Source organism: Diceros bicornis, chromosome 10 (assembly GCF_020826845.1).
Source record: "Diceros bicornis minor isolate mBicDic1 chromosome 10, mDicBic1.mat.cur, whole genome shotgun sequence".
Taxonomy (NCBI): Eukaryota; Metazoa; Chordata; class Mammalia; order Perissodactyla; family Rhinocerotidae; genus Diceros; species Diceros bicornis.
In genome coordinates, this window is record NC_080749.1 from 19,450,114 (window position 1) to 19,467,250 (window position 17,137).

At 40.0% G+C, this 17,137-nt stretch overlaps 1 protein-coding gene across 1 annotated transcript in view; it reads right to left on the minus strand.

Annotated features, from left to right (window-relative positions):
- The window catches only part of NCKAP5 (NCK associated protein 5), an 863,809-nt gene extending 853,264 nt beyond the window's left edge, over positions 1–10,545 (minus strand). Inside the window, exon 1 of the mRNA XM_058549746.1 lies at positions 10,185–10,545. The gene's annotated coding sequence lies outside the window, so the exon portion shown is untranslated. The remainder of the gene's footprint in view (positions 1–10,184) is intronic.
- Positions 10,546–17,137: the final 6,592 nt, after the last annotated feature.

Genomic DNA, 17,137 nt, shown 5'->3' on the forward strand with positions numbered 1-17,137 from the left:
TTAACTACTATCCCCAGGCTCTCTTCTAGTCGCACCTTGACAGGGCTGCCAACAGGCTGTTTCAGAAATGACAATATGATCACATCACTGTTCTTCTTAAAGCCCTTGCTGACAGCCCATAGCCAACAGTACAAAACTGTTTCTGGACAAGGGTATATTTGTCAATGCAGGAGAATAGAACATATTTAAGATTGTGTTTGCTTCATTCACAATTTTAAAATATTTGACTTGGGGCATGTGGACCTCTATCTGCACTCTTGCCTCACGCTAAAAAATGAGTAAAGTGGACCTGACTCTGAAGTGTCCAATTACTCTGGCTTCTCCCCTTAGCATTTTTTTAAAATAACAGATTTGTTGAGATATAATTCACATACAATAAAATTCTCTTTTTCAAGGAGCACAGTTCAATAGTTTTTAGTGTATTCACAGAGACGTGTAACCATCATCAACATCTAGTTCCAGGATGTTTTATTACCCCAAAAAGAAACAACAAATTCCAGAACATTTATAACCCCAAAAAGAAATGCCATGCCAATTACCATTCATGCCCCGATCTGCCTTTTTCCTAGCTGCTAGCAACCACTAATTTATTTTCTGTCTCTATATATTTGCCTATTCTGAACATTTCACATAAATGGAATCATACAATATGTGGCCTTTTGTGTCCGTCTTCTTTCATTTAGCATAATTTTTCCAAGGTTCATCCATATTGTGGTATGTATCAGTATGTAATTCCTTTATATGGCCTGATAATATTCCATTGTTTGGATATACCACATTTTGTTTATTCATTTATCAATTGATAGACATTTGGGTTCTTTCTACTTTTTGGTAATTATGCATAATGCTGCTAAGAACATTTGTGTACAAGTTTTTGTGTGGACATATGCTTATGATTCTCTTGGGTGTATACCTAGGAGATGAATTGCTGGACCTTATGGGAACTTTGTTTAGCATTTTGAGGAATTGCCAAATCTTTTCTAAAATGCTGTACCATTTTACATTCCAAACAGCAATATCTGAGGGTTCTAATTTCTCCACATCCTTGCCAACATTTGTTATAATTCATCTTTTTTATTATGGCCACCCTGGTAGGTACAAAATGGTATTTCACTTGCTTTTGATTTGCATTTACCCAATGACTAATGATGCTGAGCACATTTTCACACAGTTATTGGCCATTTGTACATCTTGTTAGAAGAAATGACTTTGACTCCTTTGCCCATTTTTTTAAGTGAGTTATTTGTCTTATGGTTTAGTAGTAAGAGTTCATTATATATTCTGGTTGAATAATATTTCATTGTATGGAATACAAGTCCCTTATCATATATACGATTTGCAAATATTTTCTCCCATTGTGTGGGCTGTCTTTTCACTTACCTGATGGTGTCCTTTGAAACACAAAAGCTTTTAATTTTGATCAAGTCCCATTTACTATTTTTTACGTTGTCACTTTTGTTTTTGGTATCATATCTGATAAACTTTTAATCCAAAATCATGAGGACTTACTCGTATGTTTTCGAAAAGTATTATAGTTTTAGCGCTTACGTTTAGGTCTGTGATCCATTTTGAGTTAATTTTTGTATAGGGTGTGAGTTAGGGTTCCAACTTTATTCTTTCACATGTGGATATCTGCCTGTCCCAGCACCATTTGTTGAAAAGGCTATTTTTTCTCCTCAATGAATTGTCTTGGCACCCTTGTCAAAAAATCAGTTGACCATAAATGTAAGGCTTTATTCTTGAACTCTTAATTTAATTCTGTTGCTCTATGTGTTTAGTTTTATGCCAGTAACACAGTGTTTTTATTACTGTTGCTTTGCAGTAACTTTTAAAATCAAGAACTGTGAGTTACAACTTTGCTCTTCTTTTTGAAGATTGTTTTGGCTGTTGGGGTTCACTTTCATTTCCATACAAATCTTAGTATTGGCTTGTCAGTTTCTGGAAAAAAAGGCAGCTTAGATTTTGATAACAATTGTGTTGAATCTCTAAATTGATTTGGGCAGTATTGCCATCTTAACAATATTAAGTCTTCCAATACATGTACATGGGCTATCTCTCCATTTATTTAGGTCTTCTTTAATTTCATTCAACAATACTTAGTAGTTTTCAGTGTACAAGTCTGGCACTTCTTTTGTTAAATATCTTCCTAAATATTTTTTTTATATTATTATAAATTGAATTGCTTTTCTTAATTTCATTTTCAAATTGTTCATTGCTATTGTATAGACATACAATTGATTTTTGTATATTGATCTTATATCCTATCACTTGCCTGAATTTATTAATTCAATTTTTTAATGGATTCCTTAGGATATTCTATATACAAAATCATGTCATCAGCAGAGATAGTTTTACTTCTTCATTCCAATCTGGGAGCAGTTTATTTCTTCTTGTATAATTGCTCTGGCTAGAGCTACAGTAAATACAGTACAATACAAAAAAGTGATGAGACCAGAGATCTTGTCTTTTCCTTTATCTTGGGAAAAATCTTTCATTGTTAAGTGTAATGTTAGCTGTAAGTTTTTTGTAGATGTCCTCTATCAGGTTGAGGCAGTTCTCTTCTATTCCTAGTTCTTTGAGAGTTTTTATCATGAAAAAGTGTTTGATATTGTCAAGTGCTTTTTATGAATCTATTCAGATGATCACATGGTTTTCATACTTTATTCTATTAATATGTTGTTGTGTTACATTGTTTTTCATATGTATTACCGGTCTTGCATTCCTGGGATAAATCTCACTTAGTAAGGGTGTATAATTCTTTTTATATGTTGTTGGATTTGGTTTGCTAGTATTTTGTTAAGAATTATAGTATTTTGTTAAGAATTATGAATTATATATTCATAAGACATATTGGTCTATAGTTTTGTTTCTTCGGTCTTTGCCTGGTTTTGGTATCAGGTTAATAACGGCCTCGTAGACTGAGCTGGGAAGTGTTCCCTACTCTCTTATTTTTTTGAAGAGTTTGCAAAGGATTAGTGTTAATTCTTCTTTTAATGTTTGATAGAATTCACCAGGTAGCTATCTGGCCTGGGCTTTTTTTTATAGTAAGTTTGTTGATTACTAATTCAATCTTTTTACTTGTAAAACGTCTATTCAGATTTTCTATTTGGTTTAGAGTTTCGGTATTTTGTGTCTAAGAATTTGTCTATTTCATCTAGGTTATCTAATATAACAATCTACTTGGATTAATACCTATTTTATTTCAATAGTATACAAAAACTTTGCTCCTATATAGCTACTCTCCTTTGTCTTCTTATTGTCATACATATTACATCTTTATACATTAGAAGTTCATCGACATAGCTTTATACTTACAGCTTTGTCTTGCAAGTGTCTTCTAAATCAGGCAGGATTAAAAAATGAGTTATAAACAAAAAATGCATATATATTGTCTTTTATATTTTACCAGTGCTCATTATTTCTTTGCATGGATTCAAGTTACTGTTTAGTTCACTTTCACTTCAGCCTGAAGGACTCCCTTCGATAATTTATGAAAGGAAAGATCTGTTAGTAATGAATTCTGTCAGTTTTTGTTTATCTGGCAATATCTTAATTTCTCCTTCATTTTTGAAGAATAGTTTTGCTGGATATAGAATTCTTGGTTGACAGTCTTTTTCTTCCTGTACTTTGAATATGTCATCCCAATGCTTTCTGGCCTCCACAGTTTCTGATGAGAAATTGGCTGTTAATATTTGTGAGACTCTTTTATACATAACAAAGACACGTCTCTCTTGCTGGCTTTCAAGATTCTCTTTTTGAGTTTTGACAATTTCATTATAACATGTCTCAGAGTGGGCCTCTTTGAGTTTATCCTACTTGGAAATATTGAGTTTCTTGGATATGTAGATTCATGTTTTTCATCAAATTTGGAAAGTTTTCAGCTATTATTTCTTCAAATATTCTTTTTGCCCCTTCTGTCTCTCCTCTCCTTCTCAGACTTATCAAATGTTTGAACATTCGATGGTGTCCCACAGGTCTCTGAAGTTCTGCTAATTTTTCTTCATTCTTTTTTTCTTTCTATTTTCAGATTAAATAATCTCAGTTGACCTATCTTCAAACTTTCTGATTCATTCTTCTGTCTACTCAAACCTGCTGTTGAACCTCACTAGTGAATTTTTAATTTTAGTTATACTTTTCAGCTCCAAAATTTCTTTTTGCTTTCTTTTTCTAATTTCTGTTTCTTTATTGATATTCTCTGGTGAGATATTCTTCTCATAGTTTCCTTCATTCCTTTAGACATGATTTCCTTTAGTTCTTTGAACATATTTATGGTTGCTGATCTAAAGTCTTCGTCTAGTAAGTCCAATGTCTGGGCTTCCTCAAGGATATTTTCTATCGGCTGCCTGTTTTTTCCCTGTGTATGGCACACATTGTTGTTTCTTTGAATGTCTTATAAACTTTTTTTGAAAACTGGACATTTAAAATAATATAATGCAGAAACTCTGGAAATCAGATTTCCCCCAACCATGGTTTGTTGTTGTTGTTATCGTTTTTGTAATTTTTGTTCCTATTTGTTTAGTGACTTTCCTGATTCTATTCTTTAGAGTCCATATTCTTTGTCATGTGTGGTTTAGCTTCGTGGTCAGCTAATGGCTGGGCAGACATTTTTTGAATGCCTTGAACCAAAAAGCATTCCAGCCTTTACTGAGACGTTTGTGTATAGTGGGGCACACCTTCAACATGTCAAATGTTTACAACTCTTCCTTAGCCTTCATTCCCTGCTTGTGCAGAGGCTGAAAGCCAGCCATAGGTGAGAGATCAGGGTTTTCTCAGGTCTTTCTTGAGAATGTGTGCACCTCTGCACAGGTGCATGCCTTTTATATTTCCAAGAATAAACGAGCTTTTCAAATCCCCAATGGACACCTCATTCCACAGCTTTTAATTTAAAATTTTTCATTAGCATCCTGTTTGCACCAACTCTTATTGCTGCCTCAGGCAGCTGCAATGTTAAACAATTGCTATGATTGTTTTTGACGTGTGTCCCAGAAGAAAGGTTCTTTGCACTGAATGAGTTTGGAATCAGGTCAAATAAAGACAAGACCTACAAGTGGGAGTTCCCAGGGAGCTACCAGACAGGTGAAATCATGACAATTCTCTGGGCGTGAGGCTCTTTGTAGAGCTCCAAACAGGTTTTGCCACCTCCAATGGCTGCTACACTACTGGTTTTCAAAGCTACTATGATGGCAAAACTGTTGGTTTTTAAGGCTTCCCCAGAGCTGGGAAGAGGGGAATGAGAATAGGGCAAGTTAAATGACATAAAACTCACTGTTCTTACTGAGATTCAGGTTTTTCCCTGAATAAATGCTCCTCAGATTGTTGCAAGCTTTTGTTTAATTTCCCAAGTTTGAAAAACATTGATTTGGATCATTTTTGTCAATGTTCTCCTTGCTTTTCTGGAAGAGATTTTCAGAGATCTTTACTCCACCATTCCAGAAGTACTTCTCTTTCCCCTTAGCACTTTTATAGGAACTAGGGTTAGGACTGTAAGTGGTTTATCTCATCATACACATTGTCGTTAAGTAATTTTTGTTACCCTACCCCGTGTCAGAACCTCTTTCTTCAAAGGTATCTTTGAGTCCTTTAAAATTTCTAATGTAAAAATAATTTTCAACTTATTTTTTTCATCAAATGACAAATCACAATTATTACCAAGCATCACTGTTTTTAATGAAGATAAGGTGAAGTAGAATTGCAACCAAACAGAACACAAAGACTTGAAATTCTTAATCAAACATAAAGCTTGAGGGTGGAGGATTGTCCCATTAGAAGAGAAATATTCTATCTTCTAGGATTTTTGTCCTAAGAGTATTTTTTTTTCTTTTTGGTGAGAGAGATTGGCCCTGAGCTAATGTCTGTTGCCAATCCTCCTCTTTTTGCTGAGGAAGATTTGCTCTGAGCTAACATCTATGCCCATCTTCCTCTATTTTGTGTGTGGTACGCTGCCACAGCATGGCTTGATGAGCGGTGTGTCAGTCTGTGCCTGGGATATGAATTTGTGAACCCTGGACCACCAAAGCAGAGCATGTGAACCTAACCACTATGCCACTGGGCTGGCCCCCTAAGAGCAATTTTTTGATACACTTAATCACTGTAGATCTAGTTCTCTCCTACCCCTTCTATATCTTCAGCTATAGACCCATAAATTCATTGCTGATATTCAGCTATGTTCAGCAATGATGACTAGGGACCTGTACTGATATCTCAGTTCTGATAACTACATTTCACCTTGCTAAGGCACAAAGTAGATAATGCAATTAATTAACCAGCCACTAGGATGGAAACAAACCAGGAAAGTCTTAGGAGAAGGAACAAAAGCCAGAAAGATAAAGTATATGCAGGGTTATAATTAGAGGTTAAGAGTGCAAACAGAGTTTACAAAAAGAGTTTCAAAAAGTCATGGGATTAAATCTGCCTCCACTATTCACCAGCTCTGTGACTTGGGGAAGTCATTTTACCTCTCAAAGCCTCTGTTTCCTCTGTGTAGATGGTAATAATGCCTACTTCATCAGGATATTTTGCAGATTAAATGACCTAATGCATATATAGCACTTAGTGTAGCGTATGGCTCATAATAAGCACTCGGTAAATGAGGACATTAGGTAGTATCCAGAATATTCCCATCCCTGAGCCAACTGACTGACTGCAGCTACATGGATATGTTTCCATTTGGAAAAACAAGGTATGTTTTTGAAAGTGAGACTATTATCTATAGGTAGTCTTTCCCCTCCCACCATGGATATTTCCCAGGTGATTCATAATCATGAATCTCCCTCATGTGTGCCACATGCTACCCTCCTATAAGTCACAGACTTCCCGGGAACATACTATTCATTCATTCATGCACATGTTCAAATAATCAACATTTATTGGGCATGTTACACAGTGCAGGCACTAATCTTAGCATTGGTGTAAGGTTATGCTATGTATGGTCCACAGACAAGGACCCTACCCTCACCAAGATTATATTCCAATAGGCGATGGAGGCAGATTCTGGTGACTCCATTCCAGCAGTAGAGACTAAAAACCTAAGATGGCATTTCCCCAACCCTCTCGTAGCTTGAGTTCGGCCATGATCCAGATTTCACCCAGGAGACGCCCACTCCACCCCAGTGGAACTTGCAAGTCAGAGGGAAGATCATGAGGTAGAGACTACGTTTCTGCTTTCCCTGCCAGAGGTTTGGGTATTCTGCAACCTCTTTAGCAAAGGTCCCAGTATCCTGTCCTTAGCTTCATGTGTTTTAAGAATCAAAGATGCTCATTTTGGTGAAGGAGATGGTGGCAGTGTCATCATGGAGCTAGCATTGGTGGCATCAGCTTCCTGGTTCATGGCTTTGTGTAGTGACAGAGACGTAGCGGTAGTCCGTTGTGTTGTTTCAATCATTATCTCGGAAGCTCTGCCTCCTCCCCAACTCCTTCAAGATTTAATATGCCACCTAAAACCAGTATGAAATTCATTTTCACTTATACCAGCTGAAATGGATTATGTTATCTGTTACTGAATCCAGACCATATAGGGAAACAAATAATAGGAAGATAAACAAATAAACAAACAAGTATTGATTGTAATAAGTGCTATAAAGACAAAGCGATGTAAGACGAGGGGAGATTGTGAGATGGAGTGATCAAAAAATCTCCTTGACAAAGTGAATTAAAGCAGAGACCTAAAGCAAAGAGGAGCTAAGGGAGCACTAGGGAAAGAGATTTCCAGGTCGAGAAACATCAGTAGCACAGGCCCAAATCTGGAAAAGAGTTTACTGTATTCAATCCTCAGAAAGAACAGCAGCATAATTGGAAATTTGGGACAAATGGCACAAGTTCACAAAACTAAGCAGGGGCTACAGCTGCTCAAAGTGTGGTCCACGGACTGGCACTGGTCTACACGATGTTTGTTGAGGATCCGTGTTGAGATAAGTACAAAATGTAAGAGTAAATGTTTAGAAATTTTGTAGCAATTTGATATCACCACAACATTCAGGCAACATTTTTATCATATTTAATAAAACTATCAGTCCATAACAAATTGAAAATTAAAAAAAAAAAAAACTGGTCTTTCACCATGGATAGTTTGAGAAGCGTTGTTCTCCACGTCTAGCCTCTCAAGATTTTTCTCTAAAGGGCCAGATACTAATGTTCCAGGCTTTGTGGGGCCCTGGGGTCTCTGTGACAACTACTCAACCCTGCTGCAGTAGCACAAAAGCAGCCATAGACAATATGCAAACAAAGGGGTGTGGTTGCGTTCTGATAAAACTTCATCTACAAAAAATCCTAGCAGGGAGATCTTAGCCTGTGACACATATTTTGTCAACCCTGTTCTAGGTAGGCCACAGGAAGGAGACTGGACTGGCCTCTAAAGTCAATATAACCACCTGCTTAATTGAGGCCACCCCTCACTCTTGATCTTTTCTCATCATTGCCTACAGGTATTTGCAAAGTCTTTGCATCATGAAGTCTAAATCAGAAAGGACCTTGGAGGTCCTCCCAAATCCAATTCAGTGCTCTCCTCATAGCAACCTTGACAGATGAAGTCTCTGCTTACAAGACTTGTGTTTAAAGGTAGGGTCCATTTTGTCTATTTTCTGCATCCCCAAGGAATGACGATGACACCATTTACCCTGTGTTAGCCTGGTGGGCAACCCACAGCCGCAAGAGGTTACAGCCTTACATTCTCCAGGACCTGGTCAGTCAAACATAGGCTCACATTGTCCTCTGAGTCATCAAGTCACCTCCAGTGCCCAACTTTCTGAGGTATACTGTGCCATTTTCCTTCCATACAAAGTTACATTTCTGTTCAAATGGACTTCTGTGACCACTGCCCATCTCTGGATCTTTTGGTATGTCTGAAATGGTTGCATTGGACAAGTGGCCCACCACATGTGTAGCCTTGTTTTTCTCTGGGCTCAGACACTGCCACAGGCAGGAAAGCTTTCTGCGTTCACACATGTCTGCATTCACACAGCACCCATTTTATAAACATAACCCAACATCCATACAGTAGAACGCCTTATTCTCTCCTCTACACGGAGCACAGGCCACTGTGTGTGTGAGGAGATGGACTCCCACCAGTAGGTCTCTCACCCAGGGGGTATAGAGTTAAGGCAGTTCTTTCTAAAATCCCTTTTATTTAAGATTTCTTTCATTGAATCAAGACAAACTTAATAGGTAAAACTTTGCTCTTGCAAGTTTCCTTAAAATGTCCCTTCTGGGCCTACCACCGTTTATCTTGGCAGCAGGTAGCTTGAAGAGTTTTGGAAAGTCTCAGCTTGGCATAGCCTCAGAGCTACTGGCACATTAAAGATTAATAAAGCGCATTTAACTGAGCTCAGGACACTGCAACGTGATCCTTCACTGTGAAATGTGCAAGATTCTTTGTTTGCAATGAACAAAACTAAAGCCAAAAAGGGCCGACCGTGACAGGCGAAGATAGGAAACAATCAGCAACTTGGTGTGTCTTTCGTTGGTTAATTGATGGGTAGGAATCCATACCCCTGCTCAGCCACGCTCTTACTTAGCATTCTCAGGAATTTAAGATGGGCATCTGACTACAACCCACAGAGCAGAGTGTTTATTGAGCCTGCAGAACCACAGAGATAGTGCAACTGCAGCTGCCTCCTTAAAGTATAAGAAAAGAGTGATTCAGAACAAATTCCCAAGTGAGCAGCTTCTCCAACGAAAGTCAAGAGAAAGCAAGGCATTTCGAAACAAACATTTTGGATTTGCTTTAGTGAAACAGAATGCTCGTGCCTGACTGAATATTAACTCGGGAGGAAGAAAATATTTTTTGCATGCCTAGGCATGGGGCTGGCAATGGAATGAACCAGACAATATTTAAAATGAAAATAGAAATTAAACAAGCATGTACATCATACCTATTGGTTCAAAGGAGGAATCTATTTGCTATCAGTCTTGGGACACCTGGACATATGCAGCAAATACTGAGACATCAGCAGAGGCAAACATTAAAAATGTATCATTCTGAATTCTGGAAAAGCGCTGGCGATTCCACGTGCTGGGAAATGCCCTATTTACACAGTGCCATCCCCTCACGTCCTCCGGAAAAATCACCGGCAAACCCTGCAAATCAGAGCCCTGGAGCAGTGTGCTTAGCACATTGGACGCTCTTTCCTCTACACCGACATACACATAAAAGAAAAAAAAAAAGAGAGAAAAGAAAATTCTGTCCTTACCGAAAAGGCATAGCAGACAGGGACGGTGAGTGTTTTCACCTTAGCCCACTCAGAGTTTTCTCTCTCATTCGGTCAATGTTCTAACGCTATTGAGGAGAGTTCCTGGGGTTTTCGGATCTTCCTTCAAGAGTTTTAATCACTGGCTTCCCCAGCCCGGGTTTAACAAACACCGCTGTGTTCTGTCAATATTTGTATGCAGCACCGCATTGGGCAAGCGGCCAATACGAGTTTCAAGAGGCAAGGGGAGAAAACTGACACCCTAACAAACATGCTCTCATCTTTTGTGTCTTTTAAGGTGGTGCTCAAAGTGTCATCTTTGATTCTGATGGGCGCTAAAGATAGCCGCTTTTTGTGACTTTCTCCACTGCCCCCCAATGCCTGGCTGGGCCGCCGGAGCTGGGTTCCGTGAAGTTTGTTTTTTGTCTCTGTGCCCTGAGGTTCTCCGCACAATCGCCGGGCTTGCCTCTCCACCAGCTGCACTTTAAATGTATTTTAATTGGCTGGAATGTCGAAAGAATCCATTTGGCAGTCGTTTACATGTGAAGCACGCCCAGGGCAGCTGAAAGAGGCCCCAGAAGCAGCCGATTACTTCATCAAAAGCCGCCGTTTGAATACCATTGACTCCTACATAACTACAGTGAACTCAATTCTATAGGCAAGAAGGAGTAATTAATAATTTGCTGAGAAAATTCTTCATTAATCTAAAAGCCAAAAACTCAGAGGAAAAAAAAAATATCCCTGCAGACACAACAGTTCTTATGAAAGGCTTGATTTATAGCCCCCAGTTCTTCTCTTCAAAAACATTGACTTTGTATAGCATTACAGGAGGGGGGATAATGCATAATTTGGTTTGCCTGAAAAGTTAATTTAAGTAATTTTCCTTTTGAATGATCCCCTGAGATACATCGTTCTATTACCTCTTTATACATTAGCCATATGCTACAATAAATATTGTCAATACTTGTGGCATTTCCTCATTCCCCTTATTTTTCTTGGGTGGTTACAATAATTAGTTTGTGGCCTCCACTAGATCCAGTCACAAATAAATTCACCCCAAGTCAGAGTGGATAATCATCACCACACGGAATTTGCCAGCCAAACTGAAGTTTAAAATACTCTGAAACAAAAGTCAGTTTAAACAGATTCTAATATCAAGGGGGGAGAGTGGGACATATACACATATATATGCATATATGCCTCAAAAATAAAACAATGATGAGATATATAAAATAACAAATAAACGGAATAGCTTTCAAGTGATTCTTTACCATTATTTTGCTGAGAAGATTGTCAATAGCACATGTAAACTGGGTTTACAGATTTAAAATCCCTTAGAAGTATATTTTGAAGTTTCATCCTAAGTAATCCTGATTTTCACCCCTCATTAAGAACCCCTGGTTTACGGTCAGAATATGTAAGAGGATCTTGGCACCCTGAGGATGCCTCTCACTGGAAAATGTGAGCCAGAAAACGTTGTCAAATCTGTTCTGATGCTTTTTCCTCACTTCAGTAAAATTGTCTGTGGTTCATAACAAGACAGTACAAGACAAAGAATGGTGTACACAAGTCGCTTGGGTGGATTTGTCAAACAGCTCAAAGACGAAAACCAGCACTCTAAGTGAACAGGCTTCATTCTCAGGGAGGCAGAGGGGAAGATTGGGAGAAAGGATGAGGACCGGCTCCGTGGACACACAACCTATACGGTTGCACAGAGCCCCATGCTCAGAAGGGACCTGCACTTGAATTAATGCTGTGCTGGCGCCATCTTGAAATTCTTCACTTCTGAACCAGGGGCCCTGCATTTTCATTTTGCACTGGGCCTGGCAAATTGTGTAGCTTGTCCTGAGAGATAGTATAAATCTATTTAATTCAACACGTGGTTGAAATTGACAACTGCTAGGAAGACAATACTAACGGTGTGGGTGATACCCTACATTTGTCTTGCCCAACATTCTACCTTAGATTTTGGAGCCACTGAGAGGATTGAGGAGGGTGATTTAGGAAGAAGAATCTCTCCTGCAAACAAAGAGAGTGAGAGTGATCTGGTGGATTCTGACTGGTCTGCCCTGAGCCAGTGGTTCACTGTTTATTATAACCACACTTCATCTTACTGGTTCAGAGAGATTTTGTGTTTCTCACATAATCAGTCCCCTACTGTGTCATTCAGTGGGCAGAAAGCTCCATGTATAACCATCGTCTATTTTTAAATTATCCTAGAGCCTTGATTCATGGTTTGACAAAGTTACATTCAGTGCCAGAGCCTCAAAGGCTCTGCTGACCCACTACCGTGAGGTCCAATAGCTCACAAGTTGCTAGAATACTATGACGTGAGTACCTGTGATTCACCTTGTGGTCCCATAGATGTTCTCCAAGACCAACCCTTACACCTAGATTTTGGCCTCCTCCAGCCTTAGCAGAAACCATATGAAAAAAAATTTTCTTCTAGAAAAGAAGTTGGTTTCAGATGTCAAATACTTAATGTTGCCAGTATCTTGTATCTGTAAGCTGGACTGCTAACATGCTCTAACACTCGTACTTGACAAATAAATTAGCATTCTAGAAAGCAGAAGGGAATTTCGAGATCAGCTGGTTCAAACTATTATTTTTTATTTATTTATTTTTTGTGTGAGGAAGATCAGCCCTGAGCTAACATCCATGACAATCCTCCTATTTTTTTTGCTGAGGAAAACTGGCCCTGGGCTAACATCCATGCCTATCTTCCTCCACTTTATGTGGGACACCGCCACAGCATGGCCTGACAAGCAGTGCCTTGGTGTGCACCCAGGATCCGAACCTGGGCTGCCAGCAGCAGAACGCGCACACTTAACCGCTATGCCACAGGGCCAGCCCCCAAACTATTATTTTTTTAAAAAGTATAACTGAGACAAGAAATGAAAGTCAATAAAACAACATGTCCAGGTCACACATTTCCTTTTGCTACACTTGTTCCTATGTTGGGACGCCCAATGTTTCCCCATTCTGACTTGCCTACTGACTCCTAGATATTTCCTTGGCTCTAGTCTGATTTTATAACTCCAGATTTATTTCAAGTGCCCAAGTCCTTACTCCTTGCCTTACTCTTACGAGCCGCTTTCATGCACAGCACGGAGCATGCTGCATCTATGAGGAAATCCGATCTTACACAAGACACATGGTGTAGTCATCATAGAACAAGGCCACTAGGGATTTTTAGATCTCACGAAATAAATTCCTCTCTGCCACTTATAGAGCTTTAGTATGTATCCTGGTAATCTTACTAAACAGTAAAGGCAGGTTTGAGAAGCTCACAGTGTCCAAGGAATAACAAAGCAATACTGTTTTAACTCCCTGCCAGAGTTGGTCAGCTTAAGCTGCCCTTCTTTATCCACACACTGAGGTACAGGCTTCAATAGGTCAGAGATGCCTTAGACTATAGCTGATCGCTATGGGGCCATCTAGGGGCATATGGTGGGTCCTGGACACAAAGCAAAAAACTATGTTCTGGGAATGCAGAACAATCTATGAGAATGATCTCTTAGGTTCTGGAGGTCATAGAAAAGTCAAGGGTCAGAGCTAGAAAGGCAAAGTGAAAGGCTCTTTGTAGGAATGGGAAGGTCTTTGTGCTACAGAGAAACAAACCAAATGTCCAACACACCACTTTTCAAGCAATGACCCTGACTGGGCCTCAACTTCCTCGGGTGCCCATGGGTAGCATGGACACAGCTGTACTAACCATACCTACCACCCAAGGTTAACATTAGAATGCTCGTGCTCCTCACACTCTAGCACAGAAGCACTGAAGCCACTGAAGCGAAGAAAGTACTCAGGGCCCACATGACAAATTTAGGTCAGCAGGTAGTAGGTCAGAATCCAAGAAGACGGATGGAGCAACGAGGTCCCGATTTCTGGCAAATCAGAAGACTTACACAAGGCAGAGGGTCAAGTCATTGCAAAACAGTCAGAGCCCAGGTGCCTTGGTTCAAGGTTCAAGTTCAAGAAATAAAGGGGCAAACAACGAGAGGCTTAAGATACTGGTGTTTAAAAGATACTGATAAGGGGCTTCCACATGGCATTGCAGGAACTTAACTGAAACATGGCCAACCTGTAGCTTGGGGATGTTGTTCACCAGGGAGTAAAACCCAGGAGGAAAGACCAAAACAAAACATTCTGTTTGGGGGCCAGCCCCGTGGCATAGCAGTTAAGTGCGCGCTCTCTGCTTTGGCGGCCCAGGGTTCGCAGGTTCGGATCCTGGGCGTGCACTGATGCACCACTTGTCAAGCCATGCTATGGCGGCATCCCATATAAAGTAGAGGAAGATGGGCACGGATGTTAGCCCAGGGCCAGTCTTCCTCAGAAAAAAGAGGAGGATTGGCATCATGTTAGCTCAGGGCTACTCTTCCTCACAAAAACAAAACAAAACAAAACATTCAGTTTGTTAAATTTAGTCAGACTATCATTGATGGAGCCCAGGCTGAGCGCAAGGCTCTCCTCAGGATCACCGGGCTGGTTGAGAAACAGTCTGGCACAGGATGGTGCTCGGGCTGCCATAATAAAGTACCACAGACTTGGGAGCTTAAATAATAGAAATTTATTTTCTCACAATTCTGGAGGCTAGAAGTCCAAGACAAAGGCATCAGCAGGGTTGATTTCTTCTGAAGCATCTCTTCTTGGCTTGTAGATGGCCATCTTTTCCTTGCGTCTTCACACGGTCTTTCCTCTGTGTGTATCTGTGTCCTAATTGCTTCTTCTTATAAATCATATTGGATTAGGGCCTACCCTAATGACCTCATTTTAACTTAATTACCTCTCTAACAACTCTATACCTAACTACAGTCACATTCTGAGATACTGGGGTTAGAACTTCAGTATGTGAATTTTAAGGGGGCACAAGGCAGCCCATAACAGGTGTTTTTCAGATGGTCTCAGGACTAGCCCATATTTGTTCCTCCTACAGTGTGACCAACTCTGTATCAAGTGCCTTGGAGTCCATTTCTCACTTACTCCAAAACCACCTTACTATCGCCCATTAACAGACGGAAAAATTCAGGCTTAGAGAGATTAAGAAACTTGTTGGAGGACACAGAGCAGAGCCAATATGACTCTGGAGCCCAAGCTCTTAACCTGACACCTAATTGTCTTTCCAGCACCCAGGCCTGTTGATATATTTGATTAATATGATTCCCAAAACACCTGGGGCCCAGAATCTGTATGTCATACACCATGAGCTCCTGGAGTTTGGCCATCATAGGTTCAATTTATCAAGCATTTGCTGAGCATCTACTGAATAGGCCAAACTTGTCTGCTTGCCGGCAATTTTGCCCAAGAGATAACAAGAGTAGTCTTAGGGATGAGGTAAGTTGATCATTAAGTTTTGGAGAAAAATGAGACCTAAATACCAGGGCTTATGACTTGATCTCTGCTGGGAAGTGTCCCTGGCTAGGAAGGGAGGCTGAAGGCTGGTGGGGAAGTCATGTTCAGGCTTCAGGAGCCATATCTCACCCTGAAAGTGACAATATCTCCAGAAACTATAACTTAGAATCACACAGAAGCCCTAGGAAACTGACAATCACATGCGAGGATGGAAGAGAAGGGAGAGAGGAAAGAAAAGAAGGAAGGGAGGGAAAAAGAGAGAAAAGGAAAGAGGAAAACAAGAAACAAGGTAGGCCTAGCACCTGCTATGTGGCAGGAATTGCGCTAGACACGGTTTATATTGCCTCTTTTAATCCTCGCAAAGTGCTATGAGGTAAATAGTATTTATCTTCATTTTACAGATTCATAAACTGAGGCTCAGATGTGTTAAAACTTTTGCTGACGTTGTTGCAGCCAGAAATTGGCAGAGCCAAGATTTAAACTCAGCTTTATTTATGTTTTCCTAAAACCAGCCTGCCTGCCAGCTCTGAGCTGAGCAACACAAAGCAAGCAGGAAGCTGGTGCGGCCAGTCGACCGGACCATGCCCGATAAAGCAGTAGCTCTGACGGGGGCCTGTTCATCCCCACAAGGCTGGTGTCTACGGAAGTCAAAGCACCTGAGTGTGAAACTGTGACATTGATTTCAGAGTAGATTGGCTGCTGGTGAGACAGCACGATCCATTGTGGACTGAAGTGAGAAAGGTCAGAGAGGCTGTCTGCTGATGGATGGCACTAGCACAGGGCTAGTTCTCTGATAACAAAATAAATGGGATTTATTGATGGGGTTCACTCACTTTATGCAAATGATTCCGCCCCATATATTTATCCCTTTGTTGCTTGGGGGTTTGCTTTGGCAAAATATATCAGCTCCAGCCACCAGGGAAAATAAATCTCGCTGGCCATTCAGAAAGCAGACTCCAGATTCAGAGCTGGATGAGACAACCTTTTAGTGAAATCAGCGGGCTGCTGAACACCAGGGAATTCAGATGTTTATCCAGTGAATAGATAACGATTTATAGCTGGGAGAAGGAGACAGAGAGGAGAGAGAAATGCCCTGAATTGTATTTGTATTCAATGACTGTGCTTTAAAGCACTAATATTTAAAGAGCTGTCAGAAGATTAGGGTTGAATCAACAATTCATCAATATTTTGGTAAGCCACAGACGGTGGGCCATATATGATGGTGGGTGCTGCAAACAAATAATATAATTCCAACTTCCATTTTGTCTTGACCATGGAAGAATTCATCAAGATAGTGAGTGATAAATAAAATAATTGCTATGGGGTATAGAAATGCATTTTTTGGCAAATGATCCTTCCTGATTTTTGTCACATGTAGGATCATAATGAGATCTTATATCTCCCAGGGTTTCATTTACTGACTACTTGAGGAGGCAGTTCAATAGCATGTTTGAGAGCCAACCCATGCACAGTGCCTTCTATGTAGCAGGCCTTGTTCCAAGAGCCTCAGATAGTATAGTTCTATGAAGGTAGATGCCACTATTACACCCATTTTACAGAAGGAAGAACTGAGACACAGTTGCTTATGTCTCACAATGATATCA